This window comes from Eublepharis macularius, chromosome 4 (assembly GCF_028583425.1).
Source record: "Eublepharis macularius isolate TG4126 chromosome 4, MPM_Emac_v1.0, whole genome shotgun sequence".
NCBI lineage: Eukaryota > Metazoa > Chordata > Lepidosauria > Squamata > Eublepharidae > Eublepharis > Eublepharis macularius.
This window is the reverse complement of record NC_072793.1, coordinates 119,267,848-119,286,284: the sequence shown is the minus strand read 5'-3', so window position 1 is coordinate 119,286,284 and position 18,437 is coordinate 119,267,848. Positions and strand designations below refer to the sequence as shown.

General features: G+C 44.1%; 1 protein-coding gene across 2 annotated transcripts in view; it reads right to left on the bottom strand.

The window, feature by feature from the left end:
• Nucleotides 1-10,360, bottom strand: part of LOC129329071 (monoacylglycerol lipase ABHD6-like) — a 33,324-nt gene extending 22,964 nt beyond the window's left edge. The window contains exon 1 of one of the 2 annotated variants that reach the window (XM_054978479.1): nucleotides 10,173-10,360. The gene's annotated coding sequence lies outside the window, so the exon portion shown is untranslated. Of the gene's footprint in view, nucleotides 1-9,527; nucleotides 9,583-10,172 lie in introns of those variants that run through there. The other variant, XM_054978480.1, reaches the window with a different exon arrangement.
• Between the last annotated feature and the right edge of the window lie 8,077 nt (nucleotides 10,361-18,437).

Below are 18,437 nucleotides of genomic sequence, written 5' to 3'. Positions count from 1 at the left end.
TGTCATCCGGGAGCAAGGCTGGGTCTAACATGATGTCCAAATTGTGCACCTGGAGGTTCAGAGGGCATGCAACCCCACCGAACATAGGCATAATCTAATTTCCTGGGCAGTTTCTTTCACCAGCCAGCTGTCTTGTCTGTCTGTTATCTATGTAGTCAGAATGAAACTTCCTAGCTATTCCAGCACTGCATCTAAACACTGATTCAGCATCTGGCAAGGAGAACTGTATTTGCAGGAGACAGTCAGAAGGTGTGGGAAGCATTTGCATCCCTTTCCTACTTCCTAATTCTCCTCTAAAAAGACCTAGCACACACTAATGTTATGCCAGAAAATACATATTTGTGAAACTTTGCCAACAAAACATATAGTTCTGCACTGAGTAATTTGCTGTTCCCACCAGTCTCTTTTTGTTACTTGGACTGGTAGCATTACTAGTTATGTCAAGTGCTGTTTATTGCCCTAAAAGGGCAAACTTCAGAAAGATCCTAAAATCTCAAAGGAAGAGATCACTTTGCTCAGTTTTTCTTCTCTCCCTGGGTGTAAACACCATAAACCTCCAGCTCAGAGTATTGGAAGCTTTCTTTTAAAAAAGAATTCAATTTTGCCTGTATTATAAGTTCATATAAAACAGCTGATGAGCCATATATGCTATTACAGGCATGGCAAACTGTCCTTTGATTACATCATGTTACAGTCAAGAACTCTGAAGTATGCAAAAGGGTACGGCCTGGCCCAAAGCGGCTCTAGTGGAAGGGGAAAGGAAAGATGAAACAATTAAACTGGGAATACAACAGGAATAGGATGACATGTGGGATCTACCTTCCAACATGCTCAATACCTAGGACATTTTAGCAGTAACCATGGACAACCCTCTCTGGAAATCTGATGCCTGACTGGAAGATATGTGGCATGCTGTAAGGGACTGCTGGCTCCCACTATGCTCTGCTTCTATACAAATATATATCACAATGACCTAAATCCATGGTACTTTCTTTTGTTCAAAGGAAATTAATTCCAATAGCATTACCCCTGGAATTTCTCAATGCTTAAAATTGGTGATAGATATAATGAATTATTACACGGCAGTCCACACAGAAAAAATATTTTGAAGGCACTAGGTAGATAAAGCTGAAAGAAATAGTTTAAAAGGAGGGCTGACAAGAGCCCCCAGGTTTCCTGAGACAGAGATTCCCTCTGGACTGCCCCGCATACACACAGGAATTAACCAAAACATGATGAAAAAACAACTCAACACTCACCTTTCATTACCATAAATAGGATAATTAGCCATCTCTTCATGCATCACACATTTCCCCCCATTCCACTCCTCACGTTTATATTCCACCCATTCTCCAAGCAGCACAGAGTTTTCCTTATTTTACCCTCACAACAACCCCATGTGGCAGGTTTGGCTGAAGATAATGACTAGTCCAAGATCTCACTTCCTGTTCCTTCTTCAATACATTCCCCTTTCTTCTTCTTCACTGAATTGATTGCACACACCAATAGCACTTGTCTGACTTCCCCAGAGACCCAGGAATTTTGTTCCCCAGTCCTTTCCTCTCAGTACCTCTGCCTGAATGTATAGGGTTGCCAGATTCCTATACTCTTCTGGTGGGGGGGAGGGAAACCTGGCACTTAACTTGTGTGTGCTGGTTTTCGCACATGCACAAAGCATGTGTGAGCTCCCAGCACTCCCAAGAAGACTTCACTTCCAGGAAGTGATGTCATCAGGCTGCCCATGGGTGTGCTCCCGCGCTTTACATGAGGCGAACTCTTCCCCGTTTGTGCCAAAATTGGCTCCAGCAAACTGCAGGAACATGCCTGTGGCCAGTGTGACAACATCACTTTAGGAAGTGATGTCTCACCCCTCTGGAGCATGCCTGATGAACACTTTCCCAGGTTGGCGGGCAATCTCCAGGGAGCTTGCCACCTCCCTCCAATGTCCAGCGATCAGCACGCAACAGGGCAAATCCCCAAGAGATTGCCCACCACTCGCAGGCAACTGGAAAGCCTATGAATATAGCAAACTAGCGCCAGAGTCTGTTGTGACATAATACAATGGGTTCTAGCAGCGGGCACCTGGCTGAGCTGCCCCATGTGGCAGCAGCAGGTTGGGCCACCCTGTACTGCAATGGGCCAGGCCGCCCTGTGCTGCAGTGGGCCACCGGACCAGGCAGCCCCGCACCTGCAGCAGGCCACTGGGATGGGCCTCACCGATCTCCGAGGTGGTGGAAAGGCCTAGGGTCGCGGTGCCATGTCTTCCCACTACCATGCCCATCCTTCCCGGGCCTCCAGAAGCCCCAAGACAGCGGGAAGCCCCAGTGGTGTGGTGCCAGGTCTTCTCGTCACTGGCCTGAGCTTCCTGGGCTTCCAGAAGCCCCAATGGGAAGGCCCAGCACCGCAGCCGCACTGGGCCTTTCCCAGCCTCTGGAGGCTTCGAAGAGGTGGTGGGGAGGCAAACCATTTTGCCCCCCAACTTGTTTCTTATCCCCACGTACTACACCTGCACGGTAATAAGAGTGCAGTCAGCAACATGGTTTGCTTTTTATATAATAGGATTAAACCAACACTTTCCTGATGTATATTGACAGGCTCCCTCCCTTTAAAGTAACTTTTTCTTGCTTTTCCTTCTGATAGAAGTTCTCTCCTTCTACAAACACTGAGGAGCAGTACATAGTTCTGCAACACTAGCCAACCAGCACATGATGCTTTTTTGCTAGTGTCAGCAGATTCTCTCTCAATGCATCTCAAGAGGTATTTACATAATCCACACGGCAAATTCCTTCAAAGGATGCTCAGCAAACTGAAGATAGATTACATTCAAACAATCATTGCCATACTCACATACTCATAATCACAATCAGTCCGTGATTGTGAGTATGGCAATGATTGTTTGAATGTAATTGTTTGCATGAAATTGTAATTGAAAATATACGCAATTTATGGATATAATTTTGCAGCAGGAAAACTGGCCGAGACGAAGAAATATCGAAACGAGCGAATCAAATAGCTGGCAGGCTCGTTGCCAACTACCTGGAGTTTTTCAGCTTCTTGCAGCCTCAGCTGCTCCCCAGAATCTTCAGGCTGTAGAGATGTCTGCTGCTCATATGTAAATTCTGCGGAACGTATGATCTTCGTGGATTCAATACGGGACACTCCTATATACTGAAAATTGGAAGTATTATACAGGACCGGGCACTTTATAATTAATTGATTGACTTAGGAGGAATTAATGAGTCTTGTAATTATTGTGTATATTGTAATATGTATGAGCACTTGCACTTTAATTACTAAATTTGAATAGATACACCTGATAGTGTATGTGGATTCTTAGGGTGGTTCCCCTGTAGTTACTATTGTTTTTGGAACCCCTCCTTTTGTGGTCAAAATATCATCAAGATACACCAGCCAAAGCAGGAGTTGTGCCAGCACAGGAATCAGATCCAGCTGCTGATGCTGCCTCACTGTGGCCACTCACCAGCAGGGTGCTGGTCTAGTGTGGAGCTGGGCAGAGGTAGTTGGCTCCATAAGCCACTCTAATGCCCCCCAACAGTGGCAGAAAGTTATGCCAGCATAGCCAATAGGCACCCATGCAATGGAAAAGGCAACTTGCCCCCACAGCCCCACCTAAAAGCCCCAGCAGAGCACAGGATGCCTACTACAGCTGTAACCACTCACCCCTCTCCCCAGCAGTGACCAGCTTCCCAGCACTACATAAGCCCCAGCCAAGACTCCTGGGCTTTTAGTACACTCCATTGCCAGGGAAGTCATCCCAGGAGGGAAACAGGGCACAACTGTGGTTTGGGGTGTCTAGCAGCAGCCCCATTGTGCTGTTTGGATCAGCTAGCCAAAAGCTCGGGACCCATTACCTTGCACGATTCAAGCCCTATGCAGCAGCAGCAATGCTGGATGGAGCAGCGGCAGTAGCAGAACACTTCCTCATGTGTTGGGAAGGTGTCATTTGATGGCAACAGTGTGCACCTCAGCAGGGCCCCCCACCCACCCTATTTTCACTCAGGAAGTTACCATTTCAATTGCTCTTATACCCTTTACACACCATCAGTGTAATCATATAATTGAAAAATGGATACATTTAAACAGAAAATTGGGTACGGAGAAAAAGAGAATGGCGCAAAAAGAAAAAACTCACAGATCCACAGAACTCACAAACTCACAGATTCACAGAGGAGAAACAGGGTCAAAATGGTGATTTTCAAGCTGAAACAGCCAAGATGAGAAATAGAAAGCATCACTTGGTGACACTTCTCCTGACAGTAGTTCTAGGCCCATTAACAGTCTGAAAGGAAGGAATTTAAGAAATGTATCATTTCCCATGCAGCAATGTCTCAGAGAATGAGGAACTGAAGAATTGTTGCCCCAGCCAGGATCAGATCCATTCTCTGAGGAACTAAGCAAAGTCCTAGGGTAAAATCTCTTTTTCCTTGGGTTGCCCATGGGCCCGGAAAAAAATGTTGTGTACTTTTAATAGAGGCTTAGAGTATAGAAATTTGCAGCCGAAACATTTCATGACATGGAGCGATATAACATAACTTGGTAAATAATACCCATTAAGCCTCTGTTTAAAAGACAGAACTTTTAAAGACATTTGACAACTCTTCTTGTCCTAAAGGGATAGAAACCTAGCAAGAAGAAAACTATGTCCACTGTTCCAGAGAGCATGCAGGAACTGCTGAGCCTAACTAGATGTCACAAACTCCACATTCACCACAAGAACCTGCGGCTAATCTGCAACTGCTAGTTCCTAGTGGTAACTGTGTATATGTTAACATATCTTTATTTAATTGTTTAAAATATTTTATATGTACCTTATTTTAAATGCTGTTTTAATGTTTTAAATGCTTTAGAGTTTTGATGTTTGCCACCTTGGGGACCCTATTTGGGTGGAAAAGCAGTAAAAAAAATTTTTTAAATAAATAAACTCACAAATAAACCCCACAGCAGGGCCCTTTTTTCCCATGCTGTTTTCAGTGGCTACAACAACCTGGTGGCCATTTGTGGGGGGGGGAGTATGATTTGCTTTCTAGGGAGCCAGCACATGCAAGCACTCAGTGCATGTGAAGGTCCCTGTCACAGCAAATAACTCCCAGACTCACTATCCAAACACACTGCATGGGCCACATGCAACTTACAGCATACTTGTTTACTAAGCTTTCTAATTATCCAAGATTTTAGTACCCTCCCTGAAACATTTGGGTCCAGTAGCACCTTAAAGACCAGAAACTGAAACTTGCTCTTGCTCATTGAAACACTCAACAGGTACCATTTGTCCCTTGCCTTGGCACATGATTATCAATGAAATAAGCTGTGGAGAAACAACTGTCACCCGAGACTTCACCCCAATGTTTCAATTATTGTCACTGCTCTGTGTCTTTGAACAGGAGTCCTGCTGCAGAATGATAGCTGGCAGAAAGAGAGGAGGAAGATAGTAGCTATGAAGCTCCCAGCACAGAGCACTCAAGCTCTTAATTATGCTAGTTATGCTAACAGTCCCAGCCCCGTTAGTAAATCACACCTGCATTAGGGTTCCCAGGTGCCCACCTGTGGTGGGCAAACTCCTGGGGATTTGCCCCCCTCATCTGCTGATTGCCCAGCAATCAGCAGGAGGGGGCAAGTTCCCGGAGGCTGCCCATCACTGGCAGGCACCTCAAGAATGCGTGCCATGTGCATGCTCACAACAGGCACAGTGGTGTCACTTCCAGATGTGACATCATTGCATCAGCCCCAGGAAGAAGCCTGCCTGCAGAGCAGGTGGGGAGATGCAGCACAGGGGAGCCTCTACTGCCTCAACAGTGGCTGCGGGGCCACGCTGCACCTCCCCGCTGACTCCGCAGCCTTAGAGGCCAGCTTGCAGAGGCAGCGGAGAGGCACAGCATGGGGGAGTGCGCAGAGGTGACAGCGGAGCCTTGGCTCCACTGCCAGAACCCATTGTATTTATTTTTTACAGTAGGCTCTGTTGCTAGTCGTCCGGGCTTTTTTTCAGCTGGAACGCAGTGGAATGGAGTTCCGGAACCTCTTGAAAATGGTCACATGGCTGGTGGCCCCGCCCCCTGATCTCCAGACAGAGGGGAGTTTAAATCACCCTCCACACTAGCGCGGAGGGCAATCTAAACTCCCCTCTGTCTGGAGATCAGGGGGCGGGGCCACCAGCCATGTGACCATTTTCTCCAAGGGCAACCCATTAAGTTCCACCACCTCTTTTCCCAGAAAAAAAGCCCTGAATTACACCATATTAAACCTCTGTTAAACAGAAACAACTTTTTTTCCAGGTAACTCAGTCCTACTATATGCTCCTATGCAGCAGTTAACATCGAACTATTGATACAGCTCATGTTTTCCAGAACATTCTAATTACCCAAGGTTTGGGACATATTCTCCCTGAAAGCTTTTTGACAAGAGGGGAGGGTAACCAACCAGACCAAACACAGGCCAGGCCTAGTCCCATCCCTTTTAGAGAGGTTTGCTCTACAGGATAACAGGTAACACAGGAGGCAGTACAAAGAGCCAGAAACTTTAGCCTATGACCATAATATCCAGGAATATACGTTCATTTACTTCATTTATAATCAGCCTCTCTCAGAGACTAAAGAAACTGTTCAAGTCCACCCAATAATATATGCAGAAATGTACTGCCTTTTGGAACACATGGAACAAACCGTTTGCCTAAGAGGCATCTAGCTGATTTTCTTTATTTAATTTAATCAAGAAATTCGTAGACTGTTTATCCTTAGGCTGCTTCTCAACTAGACAGCACTTGTACAAGATTTTACAGTGACCCTTTAGATAACTTCTAATTCATGCAACACAAGATGAATAACAAAGAAACTGCACTACAATTTTTACAATTTCTACTCCTTGTTTTTCACCTTATCAGTCATCAAAATTATAGCAGATGGCTATTATAGCAAATTACATTAAGACACTGACACTAGGACTGCTGGCAAGGTTTCAACAGGGATGGCAAGTAGCATTAAAGCAGTTTTTCGTATCTTTCTCTTTCGGAAGCTATATCTGAACATTCAAGAAGTTGACATGGTAGGAATTGAAATATCTGGCATTCTGGGCAAAGTGAACATATCTGAGGTCATTTAAAGAAGCGCTTTTATATTTCACAGAGAGGAAGAAAGAGAAACAAGATGGACACAGCTCTACCCCAGAGACACAAATAACAAAATCCAACACCACAAAAGTCAGCAGGACCTTCTAGGACATTACCTTTTTAAAAATCTTCCTAGACAATGTTCATGTCTTCAATTAGATTCTAGTTTCCAACTACAAACACATAGATTTGGGATAGAATTTTCTGCAAATAAAACTGCTTAACAGTCTCTGTTTTGCTTTGTTGTTGCTGTTCTGCATTTCTTTATAAAATGTAGTTTGATCCATGTCATTACAAGACCCATTTTACTAGATTCTGACTCTGCTGTATGAACTAGGCAAACATCTCTGGTACCTTAGTTTACTCCTGCTTTGGGATATTACAATCAAGGTGCAAGTAATCGCTTTATATGTATTCCTATCAATATGTATAATCAACATAAAAACCATCCTATCTTGTCAGACTATCAGTCCACATAGCCTGGTACCAATCTGACTGGCAGCAGACTGCCAAGGTTCCAAGCAGAATTTCCCTAGTCCTACAATGAGAGACACAAGAGACTGGATATGGAATCTCCCGCACGTTCTGTGCCACCGAATTGTAGACCTTCTGCCTACAATCATCCCAGCTGATTGCAAAAGTAATTGCTTCTCAGTGAGTGTATCATAGGCATATAGCCAGAGTGTACACATATTTACTTTGACACAGCACCACTGAGTTCAATGGGGCTTAAACTGAGAAATGCACAGATGAGTGTAACTTTAGTTAATGCGCAGGTTAGAACTTCTGACACCCCTCCCAACCAAAGAATCCCGCCCCCAAAGAACACCAAAGTACACAGCTTTCATGGCGCATCACTGCAAAAGAGGCATGTAACGCAGACGAAAAATGTGGCCCTAGACCGTCTTCATTCTTTAGGCGGTACCATGTCCTTTCTTGCTCCGGACGATTCTATATTGAAAGTAACCATGTGTCAGTTGAATAAGAAATCCCCACCACCATGCTCAATTGGATGGAGGTTACTGTAGCTGAGGGATAAGAGAGTATGTGGCCTGGCTGGCATGCCTGAATCATCTGAAACCATTTGCTCTACAACCTTTGGGTGATGTATCTGCCTTCTCCTTATAACGTGGCAGGGTGTAGATGTGTGTGTGTGCTGAAAATATTGTACTTGAGGACGCATGAGAAGCTGGTTAAAAATCTTTTTTTTTTAGATTTTAAATTGAATGAGCTATGAAAATATCATATTGCAACACTGCGATAAACTACATTTACAGGTTTAAAGATTCTATATTGTATTACATGCATACTCATTAATAAAGTCTTCTTATGTCTATCTGGCAACAATGTCCTTTTTTCTACCCACCAGCACTACAGAGCCAAGCACCTTTCCCAAGGCCCTCACTGCCTCCTCTGTTGGTACCTCAGCTATAGGCACCTCAACAGAGCATCAAGCCACCTTCCCCATTGAAGCAGTAGTTGCCTGTCGATGCCCACACCAACAACCCCTGTGCAACAACCCCTGGCCACACAGCTGAGCCACCTTCTTCATACAGCAACATAGGCAGCTCAACCACAGCCAGGCTAATGGGAGGCCTCTGGCAGCCTGGGATAGGTAAGTACAGGTTGGCTGTGGCTCCCCACTGCATACCCACCCACTCTTCACACTGTGTGCATTCAGAGCAGAAAACACTTGTGTAGTCGTGGCAAACATGAAGAGTAGAGTTTCTTTAATTTTAGAAAGGACAGAAGAGATATAAAGCACAACATAAATTCAAATATATACAATACCCTGTTTGGCCAGTGTCTTTCATTGCAAACAAATATAGTGAGATCTGCCAAACATTTTAGTGAGGAGAAATTAAGCACACTCTAAATACCATTTGTTCAGAGTCCTACACAGCCATATAGAAACTCTTTGAATTGCTGCATCCATAGTTTGGAAAGCAAATATAAAACATGTAGGACTTTGTATCTTAATTTCTCAATACCATAGATATCTCTGGTGCCACATGCACCAGGGGTTACTGACACTTTCATATTAGTTATCCATAAAACAAAACAGAATGGAGAGTTTTCTCACAAGGCATAGTAAAAAAGTGTTTTGAGGTTTTCTTTGTCTGCCATGTGAAAATTAATGCAAAAACAAGAATGCACCATTGTCAAAATGTTGTTTTGAGGCCACATAGTGCAGGCCTAAAAGCAGCAGTGTCATGAGTAATAATGAATTCAGCGTTTGTTCACAAGATCAGATGCTCTTATCCTGAATTAATATGGATTAACCTTTTATCATCTCCCTCTTCTGGCTTCTCAAACCGTAAAGCAGCTTAGGTTTACAGGCGCTGCACAACAAAACACCCAGCTGCTTGGTCAAGAAAGGAGAGGCAGGGAGAGCAGCCCTACTTACCAAATGCTACCAAGTTACTCCTGGGCCAGTAGATGTAGGGGCGCAGCCTGCCGTGCTTGTCAGTGTCCGCGGGACACGCCGGGAGAAGTCAAAAGCATCTTTGTATATATGCTCGCTCTGCGGAGCCGCTCGGCACTGACGCCGCACAACGCCACCTTGCCACAGTCCCCGAAACGCAACCCGATCTCAGGCGGCCGGCCAGTGCCTCGCGAACGCCAGGGAGCCCAGCCACCATCCCGACTATTTGGTGCAACGGGGCGCCCACCCCCCCACCCCCCGCGGGCTTGGCGCTGGCGTCCCGGGACCGCCTTTCCCTTCGGCCACCCAAGCAAGGCAGGCGCGCGTTAGCCTCCCACAGTTTGGACGGGCGACCGGCCTCCCCCTGATCCCTTCTTCCTAAGGCGACCGTCGCCCCCCCCCCCCCCGGGTTTGCCATCTCCGCTGGCGAACGTCCCCGCTGCCGCAGCGCCTGACTCCGCGCTCCCTTCCAGCCTGCCTTTCCCCTGCCTGTACAGCAGCTGCGTCTTCCCGCTTGCCTCCCCGACTCCATCCTCTCCCGAGCAGGCCCCTCGTCTCCCCGCCTGCTCTGCGCGACGCCGGCCTCTGGCCGACCTCGCATCAGGCTCCTGCAGCACTCCAGCCTACCTCCACCGGCTACACCCGCTTCTGCTTCCTCGGGGCTCCAGTCCGCCGAACAGCCGCCGAACGGCCGCCTCACGTCGTTCCGTCCGGTTCTCTCGCCCTCCTTTGGACCTTAAAGGCGAAGATCGCGAGGCAGCCTTTGCCCTCCGACAGAAAAGGGATGCCTGAGACGCTCAGTTTCCGCCGCCTCCCATAAGGCCGACTGATGCCAGGGAGACGGTTTGGACGAGCTTCATCATCCCTCCTACCGAGTGGGAGAGAGCGCATCTCCCTCGACCGATGGCCACAATGCGCTATTGCATGGGGAAGCTTCAGAGCAGAATGGTTAAGAAAAGTGGGTGGGCTGGTTGTTTTGTTAAAATCAGTCTCTGAAAATTTGTCTGTGGCTAAAATAAGGGGACATTTGCAAGCGACACCACTGGGCCAATTATGGGGGGGGGGAGTCTAGGGGATTCTTAATAAAATCCACAAGGCCAGGGTTGCCAACTCTGGGTTCAGAAATTCCTGAAGATTTGGGAATGGAGCCTGAAGGGCCTCTGCTGGGTATAATGTCATAGATTCCATCCTCCAAAGCTGCCATTTTCTCCAGGGGAACTGGTCTCTATAGTCTGGAGATCTGTTGTAATTCTAGGCCCCACATGAAGGTTGTGGGAAGCCCCATCCCTTCTCTCAGATTTAGTCCCTCTGACACAAACCACACACACAACTAACTGTTCTTGCTTATATAGAATACTGGGGAGGTGTTTAATTTATTTTAAACAACCTGAGGCAAAGACTCCCCTGGGAAGGTGAATCAACTGAGATATGGAGAGGATGGCCACAAGTTACCCTGGCAAGTGAAGTCTTTGGTCCAACATGTCTCCTCTCCATATTGTCACAAAATAACATTCATAGGGGCCTCATCTTCATCATGTGGGCTGGCTGCAACCGGTCCTTCTGCTACCCCTGTACTCAGACCAAGAATATCTGTAGTATTGCATTTATTGGGCGTTTTATATCCTATGATTTTATTGTAATTTTCCCCCATTTGGCATTGTGTTAGCCACCTTATGTCTATGGAGAAAGGCAGGATACAAATAATATTTGAATGAGTGAATGAATCCTAAGCAGGCATACTCAGAGGCAAATTCCATGTTATTCGGTGGGGATTACTCCCAGGAAGGTGTCTTTAGGATTGCAGCCTTAACAAATCTGTGACACTTTAAAACCACCTTCTATATGAATCTCCCGATTCACCTTGGTCATCTTTGGATGCCCTGCTTTGGGTACCCTCCCCATCTGAGGCAAATCAGGTGGCAACCTGAGAAAAAGCCTTGCCGAAATGTTAGAACTCCCTCCCCAGGGAGATATGCCTGTCTCCTACTGTCATTGTCCTCCACCACGTTCTTGGCCCTCCTCCGTGGTTCCAGTGTTGTGTTTTTATGTTTTTATATTTTTATTGAATTATTTTATATACTACTTTAACTGTTTTAATGTTCAAATGTTCATCACTTGGAGGACCGTATTTGGAAGGAAGGGCAGCCTTAAAATGCTTTCAATAAATAAATATTTTGTGAGCTTCATCAGAATTTTCTTCAAGTCTTCTGACAATCTGGCACTGTCTATTGAAGTTTAAAACCTTCAACCTCTTTACAATTACAGTTTCATATTGTACACTACAAAATGTCACTGCATACTCATGCACACTTACACCTCAATAAGTCTATTGAAATCAATCTAATTTAAAGGGTGTAATTCTGTTTAGGATTTTACTGTAAGTGATCTAAATAAGGTTCCCATTCCCCGGTGGGGGCAGGGGATCTCCTGCTCCCAGCCTCAGACCCCTACCATCTCTTACCTGGCTGGTGGGGGGAAGGAGCGGGAATGGGTCAAGAACACTGCCCCCCAGAGTATGCTCTTGCATGCTCTGGAACACTTTGGTGTCACACTGGGAATGACGTCATTCCTGGCTCGATGCAGAAGTGCTTTGGAGTATGTGTGCATTGCATGTGCAAGGTAAGTATCCTTACCGCACACTCCTTCCATGGCCCCCCTGTCCTCTGCATTGAGCCCCAGGGGGCCTAGCAACTCTAGATCTAAATTTGTACCTGTCTCTCTCCTAAGGTTTTAGGGCAATAACACCATTCTAAGCCATGAGCGTATTAATGAATTATTACTGTCTGAGAGAACAAACTTGTTGCCAAATTCTTTTTATCCTGGCAACACTTGCATAACAGGTAAATGTACAGCAACAAGTAAAGCTTGCACCTTTATGCAATATCCCATCTAGCTCCTAGAGCAAATAGGCTGTTTGACCAGAAAAGCTTGCACCTTTATGCAATATCCCATCTAGCTCCTAGAGCAAATAGGCTGTCTGACCAGAAAAGCTTGTACCTTTATGCAATATCCCATCTAGCTCTTAGAGTTTGGTGTAGTGGTTAGGAGTGGCAAGACTCTAATCTGGAGAACTGGGTTTGATTCCCCACTCCTCCACTTGAAGCCAGCTGGGTGACCTTGGGTCAGTCACAGCTTCTCAGAGCTCTCTCAGCCTCGCCCACCTCACAGGGTGATTGTCATGAGGATAATAATAACACATTTTGTAAACCGCTCTGAGTGGGCATTAAGTTGTCCTGAAGGGCAGTATATAAATCGAATGTTATTATTATATAACTAAAAAGTTATTGTGGTTCAATATTCATTTAAAAAAAAGTGTTTCGTTGCAGCAGCTATATGTACACACATCTAATGTTATATTAAAATCCAGGTCCACTAACAGAGTCATTAAAAGATAGTTAGAAAAGCAACAGGCTTCTTATTCAGATGAGGATCCAAAATTTTTCTTCTTGGATACGAATAAATTATAAAAAAAAGAAAAGAAGAAACGCTCAATAGTTTCTACCAAAGACTTACCACAGATACAAACTCTACATTCCCTTTCTTGGCCTATAGATCATCTGGGTAAGACAGCAAGCAGAAATGAATTTATTTTAGCTAGAAAGGAAATGTCCGATAACATGGTACCATAATACTATAGAAGTAATATGGTAAATGGTGTTGATTAAAATATGAATATCCAAAATACATGGACAAACATATACACCACTTCCTTTCCTGGAGACCTCACCATTCTTCCACTAAAAGGTGGCTACTAACCAAACTATAAGCAGCAGTCTTCCCTAAGGCCAGCAGAGAGTCACAATTCAAATCAAGTGAGTTCAGCTTATCTGTGAGTAGGTGAATCCATCCAGGTTTAAAAGAATCTGATACTGACAGTGAAACGAATGATTCCTAACTCTCTAAGGCCGTTCCCACACGGCTTACCTGAACCCGGAACGCTGCGCAGCATGCCAAAAAACCCGCAGAAGATCGCGTTTTCTCTTGCAAGTTTTGCGCGATGTTGCTCAACATCACGCAAAACTCGTGAGAGAAAACGCGATCTTCTGCGTTTTTTTCAGCATGCTGCGCAGCGTTCCAGGTTTAGGTAAGCCGTGTGGGAACGGCCCAAGTTATGAAATCCCCCTCCTGGATACAAAGTGATGCTCAAGATTCTACAGCAAAGACTCTTGCCATTTATGGAACAAATGCCAGATGTTCACACTGGATTCAGGAAAGGAAGCACTATAGATCACATTGCAGATTTATGGTCTGTACATTGGACAAACCAGCCAACCTCTGCACAAAAGAATAAATAGACACCAATCTGACATTAAAAATGGCAACATCCAGAAACCAGTGGGAGAACACTTCAATCTATCAGGACATTCCATCAAGGACTTAGAGGTCACTGTAGTTCAACAGAAACCTTTCAAAAACAGAATCCAACGGGAAACTGCTGAATTGGAATTCATATGTAAATTTGACTCAGTCAGGCTTGGATTGAATAGAGACTATGAATGGTTATCTCATTATCAGAAATAACTGATTTCGTTATCAGAAGCAAACTGATCCCATTATCAGAAGCTACTGATTGCATCTATTCCCGCTCTCCTCTCCACCTATATATCTGACCAGTTTTTTTTACCCATGCATCTGAAGAAGAGAACTGTGATGCTACAGTAAAGTTGGTTAGTCCTAAAGGTGCTACTGGACTCTTTTCTATTTTTGCTGCTACAGACTAACACGGTTACTCCTCTGGATCTATATAGTTCAAAGAAGGTTAGTTTCCTGGTTCCATATTAATCTTTATCCTTCAGTAGATAATTACTCTTATCCTCTGTGGTTCAAACCTATATAATGAACAGGGTGTATGTAACTTTTTACCCCTATCCTTCTTGTAAGGAACTCAGAGAAGCATACACCTCCACCCACCCACCCACTTTTTTATCCTCATGACTTCCCTGTAAGACTGGCAAAATTGAAAGAAAAAATTTGGCCCAGTATCACCCAATGAGCTTATGGTGGAATGGGGATTTGAACCTGAGTCTCCCTGGATCTGCTCTGGGATTCTACTTACTATCTCATGCAGTCCTTAAGCACTACAGATAAATAAATCCAAGCTGCAGTTCAACTTTGGTATATCTATCAATAGATTCATTGATACGGATTGAAAAAGAAATTCTTTAAAGTTTCCTTGATAGCAGAAAACAATTATAGATAGCATTTTTCTCCTTCCTGCCCTATCTTCTAATTGTTTTTGTATGTGTATTTTAGCTTTGGTTTTAATTGGTCGAATCCACATTACTCATTCTAAGTCGCATGTTCCCCGCATTCCCAACGCAATCCCGAGTGCCGGTCACATTACCTCATTAAACAGACGCATTTCATTTGCATTTCTCCCGAATATGTGGTCACAGGTTTTCAACGGGAGTTTCACGGTGGCCGTGAACGGGCCAATGCGCAATTTACGTGGTTTTTTTAAAAAACCACCCCCCTTCCTGTCTCTCCGGCCGTTCCGAGAGTTCCTATTGGCTGATTCAACTTGCAAGTGCTCCGTAGTCTGCAAAAGACTGTTTTTGACTTCATAGCATTGAATTTATTGATTATGCTGTTTCTGAATCAAATCTGGTAGTTTGAAAAATCATTTTGGGGTGAATCCATCCTCAGAACGGACTCGCAAAACTTCCTTTTTAACTGTTTTTTATTTTTTTTTATTTTATATTACTGTAATATCGAAATTAAGAAATATTGAAATAATGACACTCCAAGGAAGTGAAACTTCAGTAAAATTCAGGCACTGAACTGTCCTGCATAGGAAATGCCCACGAAAGCTTCCCACATGCTTCCAAATTTCCAAAAAAGAAACGGGAGAGAGCCATCAGTGCTGTCAGTGGGGGAAAGAGAGGCATCATTATCTTCAATGATGTTTCTTTATAAGGCAAGATCGAAATAACGGAAAAGTGCGCTCAATAAAAATTTTTTAAAAATGGGCACAGAAAAAAAGGTCCCGCCCAAAAAAGCTGTTTTCAAGCGGCCGTGTGACCGGAGGGACACGCAAGAAAGACGGATTGGAAGCAGGAATGTGAACGAAGAGGAAAAAATTGCGGATTGGAGGCAAACGGAAGATATCCAATAAACATGCGGGTAATGGGTGAATGTGGATTCGACCATTGTTTCAATGAAGTGATTTTGTTTGGTTTTAAAGATGTGTTTTTATTATTTATGTTTTTAATTTCTTAGCTGACTTAGTAGTCCTTGTAAAGGCAGAAAAGTAGGGTACAAAATTTGTAAATATGCTGTCCCTCTGTTACCCAGAATAAAAGTCAATTGTCATGTTCTACAGTCAAATTCTGGGTAGCGAAATGGCATTTAATAAGACCTTATAGCAGGTTCTTTCTCTGTGCAGTGAACCCAACATCACCATTTCCTTTACAAACATAACAACACAAGGTATCAAGCAAGTGATCAGAGCTTCCTCTTGACCCTCTCCTTGTAGGTTTGGTGCCCTGTCAAGTTTTTAAAAATTTCTCTCTTTTTGGCACCAAGCCAAAAAAGTTCTCTCCATCCAGGATTTGTTTGAAGATTTATCCCATCTTTTTAACTTGTTTTTATGGCTTTTTGTCATGGACCACCCAGGTTAGCATGAGGGGATGAGTCCTCATTGGATGAGAAAGACCAGGGGGGCCCAACATGAACCTGCACATTTTCAGACCTGCCACAATCTCCCCCAGGGCTCCCCAGGAGCAGAGAAGGCAAAGAACTAGAGCCATGGCTTGGACCAGGAGCAGAAGTAGCAGCCTGAAGCCATTCTGCTAAGGAAGCACCAGAAGAAGCCAGTAAGTCACTGCAGGATTGGGGCTCTGCTACTTCTTGTGCGTAGAGGATCTGCCCTGGCAGGTTCTTTGATATTTATTTTTTCTATGATTTTAGGGTTATTTTGTGAGCAGTACTGAACAGGTCTCTGGCAAGGCAGCTTAAAATGGTCTAAATAAATTAATGAACCTTTTAAATAAGTTCATTCTCTGCCTTCAAAAGCCCTGCAAATATTTTTGGCATAGGCTTGGGACATGGCATGGGCTTGGGAAGGGCCAGTGTTCTGTACCTCTGAGCATATATTCATAACGTATTTGGTGGTGCTAGCTAGTAGGTGCCTTCCAGAGCTAGATTTCTACATTCAGTCTGCACCTGACTGAAATCCTACCAAACTGACTTTTAAAAAGCACTTGCCTCTGAGGGGAAGAATGTCCATTTGATTAGACATAATTGACACAAACACTGCCACTCAGAACATATAACATATACCTTCAGTCCGTCAGATCTCTTCTAAAGTAAATGGTCTTTGGAAAATGTACGCTAATAAAATAACAAGAAAATTCCAGGGACAAAGTTTAACTGGACTTGAAGAAAGTTATCTGTAAAATATATCATAATGTTTACAGAAAGATTAGGATTTAGAAAAATGGTGTAAAGGTCAGAGGATTTCATAGGCAGAGGTTAGTTGTATATGGCAAAGCCAAACTATAACAAATAGTTGGTTGTTGGGGGTTTTCCGGGCTGTCTTGCCGTGGTCTTGGCATTGTAGTTCCTGACGTTTCGCCAGCAGCTGTGGCTGGCATCTTCAGAGGTGTAGCACCAAAAGACAGAGATCTCTCAGTGTCACAGTGTGGAAAAGATGTAGGTCATTTGTATCTACTCAGGACCTACATCTTTTCCACACTGTGACACTGAGAGATCTCTGTCTTTTGGTGCTACACCTCTGAAGATGCCAGCCACAGCTGCTGGCGAAACGTCAGGAACTACAATGCCAAGACCACGGCAAGACAGCCCGGAAAACCCCCAACAACCATCGTTCTCCGGCCGTGAAAGCCTTCGACAATACATATAACAAATAGCTTCATTCTTTAATAGCATAAAGGGGTATCTCCTCAGCCTGTGACAGGCATAAAGAGATGGGTCAAGGAAAAATGGGGTACGAGGGATTTTTTGCCATAACAGCTCCTTGAAGAGTAATTGAGGATTTTAGAAGACAAATTCTTCTATGACAATTGACAAACCTCAAGGCACTGCCGAAAGAGGAATATCTTCACAAAGAGATTTGTTTCCCTGCAAAACAAGAGCAAAATTATTCTGAATATTAATATTCTAAACAACAACAACTGCCATAATAAAGTAGCTGCAACTCTGCACTGGGATTTAAGAAAAAGTACAAGAAACCTTCTGCAAAACATTGGTGGGAACATAAACCCGAGAAAGTTGTTGAAAATGAGATCTTGTGGAAAGTTGGAACATAATACTCCAGATATTGCTATGGTTGGCCTTACAATTTTGTGGCAATCCCAGGTGACAGTCAAATTGAAGAAAAGGAGATAAATGTGAAGATAAATAACGAGTTCTAAGATTTGAAGTTAATTGTCTATGGGAGAAACATACAACAATTATTCCAGTACTGATAGAAATGCTAGGCACAATTTCAAAAGGACTAACTAAACATCTAGACAATATCAGCATAGACAGAATAACAACTGGATAGTTGCAAACAGCTGTCCTTCTTGGAACATGCCATATAGTTAGGAAATACTTCACTGATTCCTCGATTCTTGGATAAAATCTGAGATGATGATGGACCAAAACAAAATCCAGCTCAAAGATCTGGTGGACTATGATGATAATGAAGGAGAAAGAGGAGTGATTAATATAAATTCAGGTGGGATATACCGTGAGTCTGTTGGAAGGAATGGACTGTGCAATGTTTCTTAATGCTAGCACATGTTACTCTAAATGGGGGCATCTCCTTATGAGTTGGGGGAATTAGCATACAAGGAGAAGCAGTGAGAGGGGGTAACTGGGATCTCCATGTATATCAGGATTGTATATCAGGATTGTTCCCTTACAGAACTCTCAAATAAACAGATA